Here is an 8,616-nt window from a genome sequence, read left to right on the forward strand (position 1 = left end):
CTCTCTCTCTCTCTCTCTCTCTCTCTCTCTCTCTCTCTCTCTCTCTCTCTCTCTCTCAGTGTGTGTGTGTGTGTGTGTATGTGTGTGTGTGTGTTTATTTTCTGGCTTTTAGAGACAAGGTCTGGACTCGATTCATATACCAGCCTGGGTATGAACTCAAAGATCTGTCTGCCTTTGCTTCCCAAGTGCTGGGATTAAAAGTGTTGCTGTCATACCTGTCTATGACTATTTTGAGTTTTATCAAGGATTAGTTATATATTGATATATAATTATATTTGATTATATTTAAATATTTGTATATACTTAAACAATTGCTTATATATTTGTATGATTCTTTAAAAAATATTTCAAATTATGTTGGTTATAACATAGAATTACATATCTATAAAATACTTAAATGATATTCTATTACATTTTATATAAACTTTTCTGTAATACATACTCACATACATGCACATGGCCATGTATCTAAGTTTACTGTCTGCTTTTGATTTGACATCGTTTTTCTCTTTTTTGAGTAAATCATTAAGTATATATATTTTTTTTTTTTTGGTTTTTTCGAGACAGGGTTTCTCTGTGTAGTTCTGGCTGTCCTGGAACTCACTCTGTAGACCAGGCTGGCCTCGAACTCAGAAATCCACCTGCCTCTGCCTCCCAAGTGCTGGGATTAAAGGCGTGCGCCACCACCGCCCGGCTATCATTAAGTATATTTGGGCAAGATATTTTATGAAGGAAAAGAATGTTTTAACTATCAAGAGTGGACACAAATTTGTTTAAATAAAACAGCATTCTATAAGAGTAAAGGTCAATTCAGTCAAAACACACATTTAAGTTATTTTAATGATTAAGAAGAAAAAATTCAATATTTGCAATGGGAATATAGCTCTCTGGTAAAGTACTTATTCACACATGTAGACCCTAACTTTACTTTCCAACACCAATAAAAAGTGTAATATTTTACCATCTATTGTACCTGAGATTCTCTCTCTTTCTCTCTGCCTCCATCTTTCCTCTTCCTTTCTTCTTCTGTCAGCCATCTATCTATCTATCTATCTATCTATCTATCTATCTATCTATCTCTTTTTATCTATATCTAACATTCTGACATCTAGCATATATATAGTATAGCAATTGTCTATCATATCTATCTTTGTATCTGACATTTATCATACATATATAAAATCTATCTATCTGTCTATCTACCTATCTATCTATCTACCTATCATCTATCATATTGATCTACCATTCTGACATCTATCATATATATATATATATATATATATATATATTTATCACAACTATCTATCTGACATCTATAATATATATACTATATATAATCAATCTATCTGTATCTCTATCCTACATTGATTATATATATTAACAATATATATGCATATATCATATCTATCTTTGTATGTGATATCTATTATATATATTATCTACCTATCAATCATATCTATCATTCTATGTGATATCTATCATATATACTATCTATCTATCTATCTATCTATCTATCTATCTATCTACCTACCTATCTATCTATCATTTGTCCTTGCCAGCAGTAAATCTTATTACAAATCATAAGCATATTAGGAGACATGATTCTAAATAAAAAATTAACAATGTGTGAAGATTAGTTGTAAGCATATTATAGCAACGAAGAAGAGTCCCTGAATATGAATAGAGAAAGGACTGCTATCATCAAATTTTATTAAGTTTAATTAGTAGGTCTTCTGATCAACAACAATTTCCAGCATGAATATTATAATTTTCAACACAGTAGCAGAACGCAATACCTTAGTTTTGTTTTAATATCACTGAATTTGAAACCATTTATTCCAAAAGAGAAACAAATCTTTCACAGTAAATAGTCATTGAGTGGGAAAGTAATTACTTTTATTGACAGTCTTCAAAAAGAAGACTGCTCTGCAGTTTGTTAAATTCAAAACTATTATAAATAAAAGTTCAGTTAAAATGTTTCAGCTTGACGTAAGTACCTTACCATCTAGTATCTGGCTCAAATTTTGCATACTAAACAGACCTATAAAATTAGAATGAGAAAAAGCCACCCAATCGGGTATATGGTGTATTAACAATACAACATTAAATTACAGAACTAGTTAATTAAATTTAAAAACTACTAAATATTTAAGACTTACTGTTATTTTGGAGTTATCTTTTCATAAAGTCACCTCAATGATCAGTACCTGAACAGAAAAAAAAAGTATTATCAGCTTTAAGAATACTCTCAAACCAGTATCTAAATAGTTCACACTTATTCACAAAGAGGACTTAAATATAAAGCTTCCTTACTAAACTAAGATTTCTATTAGAGTTAAAAATTCCACTTTTAACATCTGCCAGATTTAGCACCCTGAATATAAATATACCTGTATAATATATTAATTGTTTCTTTACTACTAAAATATAAAGCATTGACCATTTTCTGCTTAAGTCTGAAAATACATGACTGATAAACATCAAAATCTGTAAGAAGACAAATTAAACTGTTTAAGTAAGCCCAATGGAGTTAGGTTTCTATGAAGCCAAAATTTTACTTTTTTCCATTATTATTGTTTATTAAATGGTAAAATAACTTTAGAAATGAATTATTGGTGTACAGATGAATGCATAAAATTCTGTATATCAATTTGTTCAATGTCTATAAATATATGAATCCTTTTTCAATCACAGGAAATACTAATTTACTAATGAAAGTCTACTTTTAAAACATAGTTTTGAATTAAAATATGAAAATCTGGTATGTTAAACTGCAATTTTAAATCCATTGTTCCAAGTTCATTTTCAACTTTTAAAATAAATTTTAATTTTAAAATAAAATTTAAAATAGTTTATATACTTTTTTATAACTAATTTTCTTCTACTCTTATTTTCTTTCATATCCATCCAAAATTATTTGTCTATAACATCAGAATAGAATGTAAAATTTGAGCCAGACCCTTAGATTATAAGGTACTTATGACAAATCAAATCATTTTAACTCAACTTTTCTTCATCATAGTTTTGAATTTGGCAATCTGTAGTACATTCCCCTTTGTGAAGAACATCCAAATTTAAATAATTTTAAATGAAGTGAAGATTTGTGAGTTTTACAGATCACATTCAGACTCTGTTCTAAATGGCAAATACTAACTAACAAGATGATTGATGAGCTAGTCCAGTTTTTCAGACAGCAGAATGTTAATGTAAGCAGTCGAAAGCATGTTTTCCTCTGTTGACCTAATTCTTCTAGAGTTGGCATAATTTTTGGAAACTCAAACATTAAGTAAGGCCATGAAAATACAGAGAAGCAGAATGGAAAATTATAATCCAGTGTTTCAACATTTTCACTTCAAATTGATACGGTCTACTTTTTTTTTACTGAAAATGTACAAAGTTTTAATTATATGTACATTCATGTATATATAGCACATATTTCTTGTTCATTGAATAAGTAATTTCTACTTTTTTCTCTATTGCTACTGTGTGACTATGTATGAGCTTGCTGAATGTGTACATGTGAATGTAGGTGTGCACATGCCACAGTGCATGTGAGGAGGGCAGAGATCACATGTGTTGAAGTTGCTTTTTTCTTTCTACCTTTACATGAGTTCCAGGGACACAACCCAGTTAATCTCATTAGCTCATGTGAAAATTAATCTTGGTCTGTTTAATGACATAAGCTGACAGTAAACATTGATAATAAATCACTGTATTCCTAACAATTGAGTACACATACATTTGCATTTATTGAATAAAATGATATAAGCTTCATTAGTTTTGGGTCCCTAAAAGGACACAGGGGGAAATAACCCAAAATGCTTAATTGACTGTTAGTGCCTATAATTTACTTTAAAAAGCTCCTTAAGTGGGGCTTTTAGTATATTAGTTTATCTTTAATCTGCATGCTAGAAAAGTTAATCTCTGTGGAACACTAATCAATGATCCACTTTTGATGTTAGCTCTGATTCCAATTTCCTGATTTGAAAATTACACTCCAGTGCCTTAATACTGTCCTATGAAACTAAGTGGGAGTCTGGTAAATCACAAACGATCATGGTAGATAATTATTCATTGATTAGACAAGTGATGATTGGCTAGAAATCTGGGGTAATTGCTTCTGGACTATTTGACCAAACTGTTAGAAATAGCAGCATTAGGCTTAGCCTAACTTCTTAAAAGTTATGGTTGTAGAATCTGATTTGTTAGCAACACTTCACTTGGTTGGATTAAACTTCATCTGTTAACTCCAGAAGACTCGTTGTATTTCTTCTGCAGCAAAGCTTCTTTCTAAGTCACATGGCCATAATCCTTAAAGAACAGAGAATAAATTTTCCTCTACGTCACTGCTACTAGATACTTTGTTAGGCATGTGATTGGTTTAAGAAAAAAATCAATATCCTTGTTTCAATTGGCTTACAATTCCCCTTTTCGTTATTTTCGCATTTTATTTTAGTCTGTTTAACTTTGTAGCCATAAACTGTATTAGAAGATGCATACGGCTCCCACCTCTTTATTGTCAATGGTCAAAATATCAACAAACAATCTTAATTTGTTGAAAGTGAAAAAAAAGCTTATCCTAGTTCAACTATCTGCTTTCTTAATGGAAAAGAAGTCCATTTGGGGTCAAGTGTTCCACTTTATTAGGAAACCTAATGATTGAAAGGCTTCTTTGAATTAACTGTAAATTAAATTAATTTTTAAAAATGTATTAATAAAAAATTCTAAAACCCATTCTGTTTCAACAGCCAATTTTAGCTGCTTCAAAGATACTTCAGAGATCTTGGTTCTATCATGTTGGGCACCACAAATAAGAATCCTCTCTCTCCATCACCTTGAATCAACAAGCCAAAGTTACAAAAGAGATTTCTACCTTTACTCTAAATGCCCCTATTGGCTGGAAAGAGAGTGCTTTCAATCACAGAAGCCTGGGCAAGGAGGAGGGTAGGGGAGCTGCCCTGTCAAGTATGGAAAAAGACTCAAGTAAGAAGGAAAACAGGCAACTAAATGTTCTGGCCACAGCACAGTACTTCTTGGCCACAGTCATTTCTCTCTCTCTCTCTCTATGTAAATCATATGATGGCTGAGAAGCGGAACGCAACTGTGTCATGTACCCCAAATAGAAAATTACTAACATTTGATACTTTAAGTGCATTGTAATTCACTACTCACAACTTAAGTTTTCTTTCCTTCCTTCTTTGGTTTTTTGTTTTGTTTTGTTTTCTGTTTTTAGTAGTTTCTCCTAAAATTGTGTATATCCTAAAATTATGCTTTTGAGGAAAAGCAGAACAATTAATCTTGGCTTTCTATTTAAAGGACATTAAAATCTATTTAACTGAAATTAAATATATTTTAATCCTTCAATCCAGATTATGAGCATCGCAATTCAAATACATACACAATACGAACAACCATTAAACTTGTTTTATGCTCAAATCTGTTTTTTAAAGTGTGGAAAATTATTTTACTTTATATTGAAACACTGCAACACAATACAAAATCATTTATGCAGATAAATGGCAATTAATAGTTTAAGAAAATGAGTACAAATGAAGATCCCAGGACGATGGCTATACTTATGATTTACTATGTCTGGTATTTTAGTGCAGGATTCCACATTTTAGAATGTACCCACTTAATTCTGACACACAGTCCTTGAGTTCTGGGACCACAATTTGAGTAGTGTTGTTTTGGCTTGTTAATTACAGAAAGCATGTCTATTAACTAGACCTGGGAGAGATCAAGAAGACGATCCAGTCTACAGCAGACTTCATTTACATGCTATAATTCTTTTATGAATAATGTGGACTGAGCATAGGGTCCCCAATAAAGGAGTCAGAGAAAGAACTTGAAGGAGCTGAAGGGGTTTGCAGCCCCATAGGAAGAGCAACAATATCAACCAACCAGACCACCCAGAGCTCCCAGGAACTAAACCACCAACCAAAGAGTATACATGGAGATACATGGAGGGACCCACGGCTCCAGCTGCATATGTAGCAGAGGACAGCCTTGTTGAGCATCAAAGGGAGGGGAAGCCCTTGGTCCTGTGAAGGCTCAATGCCGCAGTGAGGAGAATATCAGGACAGGGAAGTGAAGGTAGATGGGAAGGTGGGGGAACACCCTCATAGAAGCATAGGGAGGGAGGATAGGATAGGGTGTATTAGGAGGGGAATCCAGGGAAAGGGATAACATTTGAAATGCAAAAAAGGAAATATCAAATAAAAGAAAAAAATCCAGGCACAGTGTCTCATATCAAACCTATAATCCCAGCACTTGGGAGCTAAGGGTGGAGAATTGCTATGAACTCAGTCCAGTCTAGGCTCCAGATTAAAACAAGACCAGCATGAGCTACAATGTGAAGCTCAGTTTCCAATAAAACCAAAGTAAAATTAAAATCAAATAAAGTAAAAAACAACAAAAGAATATCTGTTTTGATCTCAAGAAACTCCAGTGGCAGTATGGACAGTACCTTCTTATTCTGCATGAGAGCCTTGAAAACCTGGCATGTCATTGGCCCCCCATTTTCAATTACAGAGAACAAGGAGAGCTCATTCCTTTCAAAGACTGTTCCTAATTGAGATTTGCAGTACAATATATACAGTCTTCTTTTCTCAACGTGAAGCTCGTGTATCCAACATCCTACACACTCCACTTAGAAAAAAACAGCATATATCCAAGATCAGCCTCATTATGTTCATTCTGCAAATCTTTTTATTTGAAGATATTTCAGTGTTTATGAGTGATGACCATTCCTTCATTTACTGAATGCTCAAACACTAGAAACCAAGTGTGATTCTTTTTTTTGCACTATTCAGTTAAGACATGTTTTTGTAATAGTTTTCTCCAGAATTTGGCAGAGCCTGTGCTACCTTTAATTTTTTTAAACAGAGGTTAAACACTTGCTCACAAAGTTTTATGATAAACACTAACTGAATCTTTTTAAAATTGTGACACATGGGGAAGAGAAGGGAAGAAAACAGGAAGTAAAGTAAGGAAGAAGACAGGAGGAGGACAAACAGGAGGCCTTAAAGGAAGTATAAAGGGAACAAGGGAAAAAGAAGGGAAGGAAAGAGGAAGGGAGGGAGTGAAGGAGGGAGGGAGAGAGAGAGGGAGCTCTTTGTGAGATAAGAATGAGGATCAAAGCATCCAATAATTCATCCTGAACATCTGATAAACTCTTCATCATTACCCAGCAGCCAGGGCAACCTGCATCTGATGATGCCAATGATGTGCCCAAAGAGTTTCTATGGACTCAGAATAAGGTCTTAGATCTTGACCAGAGTTCAAAGTCTACAGACAGGTATCTAGATCCTTCCTGCTGTCACCTACTACACATACCTGGCTTACTGCCTTGAAGCCATCAAGGTCTCCCTATCATCTTTGAACTTACTAAATATATCTCATGAGGCTTTGTACCCTCAGTTCACAATAGTGACACATTTTCTCTGGCTATATATTTTATTTTTCAACTTGGCCTTTGAATAAATATCACCTAAGAAGGAAAATCTATTCCTAACATGAAATACAAAAAGACACAATAACCTTCAGGGTTTAATCCTTCAGCTTGATTCATTTTTCTTCACATCATTTTTGCCTCCTGGCACCTAAGTCTACATATAGATTGCTACTGTTATCACTATTTATTAGTGACTGTCTCCTTAAGGGCATACTCATTGACTCAGTTTCATAGCTAATTCCCATGACAGTGCCTATCACATAATGAAGTAATAAAGTTGTATCGACTAAAGAGGCACACAATATACAAGCAAATAAGCAAAGGTGGTGATTCCAGGTAATGAAAAGTGCCATGAAGCAAATGAAAGTGGAGACTAGATGTCCCATGGCACAGGGAGTGTCTCATGAGGTGATGGACATCTCAGGACATGTTCATTGAACTATCAGAATGGCTATGTTAGGTAGTAAAGTCTTACATGGAGAGAAACTCATAATGGGATAAAAGAGAAGCTGCATCTTTGTGAGTGATTTTTAGGTTGTTCTAGAAGAAATGGTGAAAAAAATCGAGGAGGAACAGAATATATTCTAACCCCTACACCAAACAGACATAGGGCAATATGTGGAAAAATACATGGAGAAGTTCACACTCTGTACAAGGCATGAAACTTTCAGAATCGACACTCACAAATTTACTGGCTATATTTATTTCTGGCCATAAGCTTTGAGAACAGAGTCTTAGGTCATTATTCCCCTTATCGAGAAGAGCTAGCAAACTCTCACAGAAATGTCTCCTGTAAGGGTAGAAGATTGGCTAAGTAGTGAGCCAGCCCTAGTCTCCACTATATTGTGTCCACTGACAGATGATGTCTTAGACAAAACTATTCAAAGTTTACCTTGAGTTCACTAAATGTTCAGATATTCAGAACTCAGACCCCTCAAGGAAAATTGATTTGTATTTAGATTCTACAAGCTAGCCTTAAGATTGTCTTTTGACAAGGAGACAGATTCCAACATCAACTTTCAAGATTCCTTAGAACCCTCATTTTCCCCTAAATAAAGTATAGCTAGTACCCAGGGCACAAAAGTGCCTGAAAAGAGAGTCTCCAGTTTTCATTCATGTAGTCTCTCTCTCTCTCTCTCTCTCTCTCTCTCTCTCTCTCT

The 8,616-nt window shown here is 33.9% G+C and overlaps 1 long non-coding RNA gene across 1 annotated transcript in view; it reads right to left on the bottom strand.

Moving 5' to 3' along the window:
- The window catches only part of LOC114612259, an 82,750-nt gene that overhangs the window by 66,228 nt on the left and 7,906 nt on the right, over positions 1-8,616 (bottom strand). The window contains exon 2 of the long non-coding RNA XR_003709972.1: positions 2,160-2,207. This is a non-coding gene — a long non-coding RNA (uncharacterized LOC114612259). The remainder of the gene's footprint in view (positions 1-2,159; positions 2,208-8,616) is intronic.

The sequence above is a fragment of the Grammomys surdaster genome, unplaced genomic scaffold, assembly GCF_004785775.1.
Source record: "Grammomys surdaster isolate TR1022 unplaced genomic scaffold, NIH_TR_1.0 126153, whole genome shotgun sequence".
NCBI lineage: Eukaryota > Metazoa > Chordata > Mammalia > Rodentia > Muridae > Grammomys > Grammomys surdaster.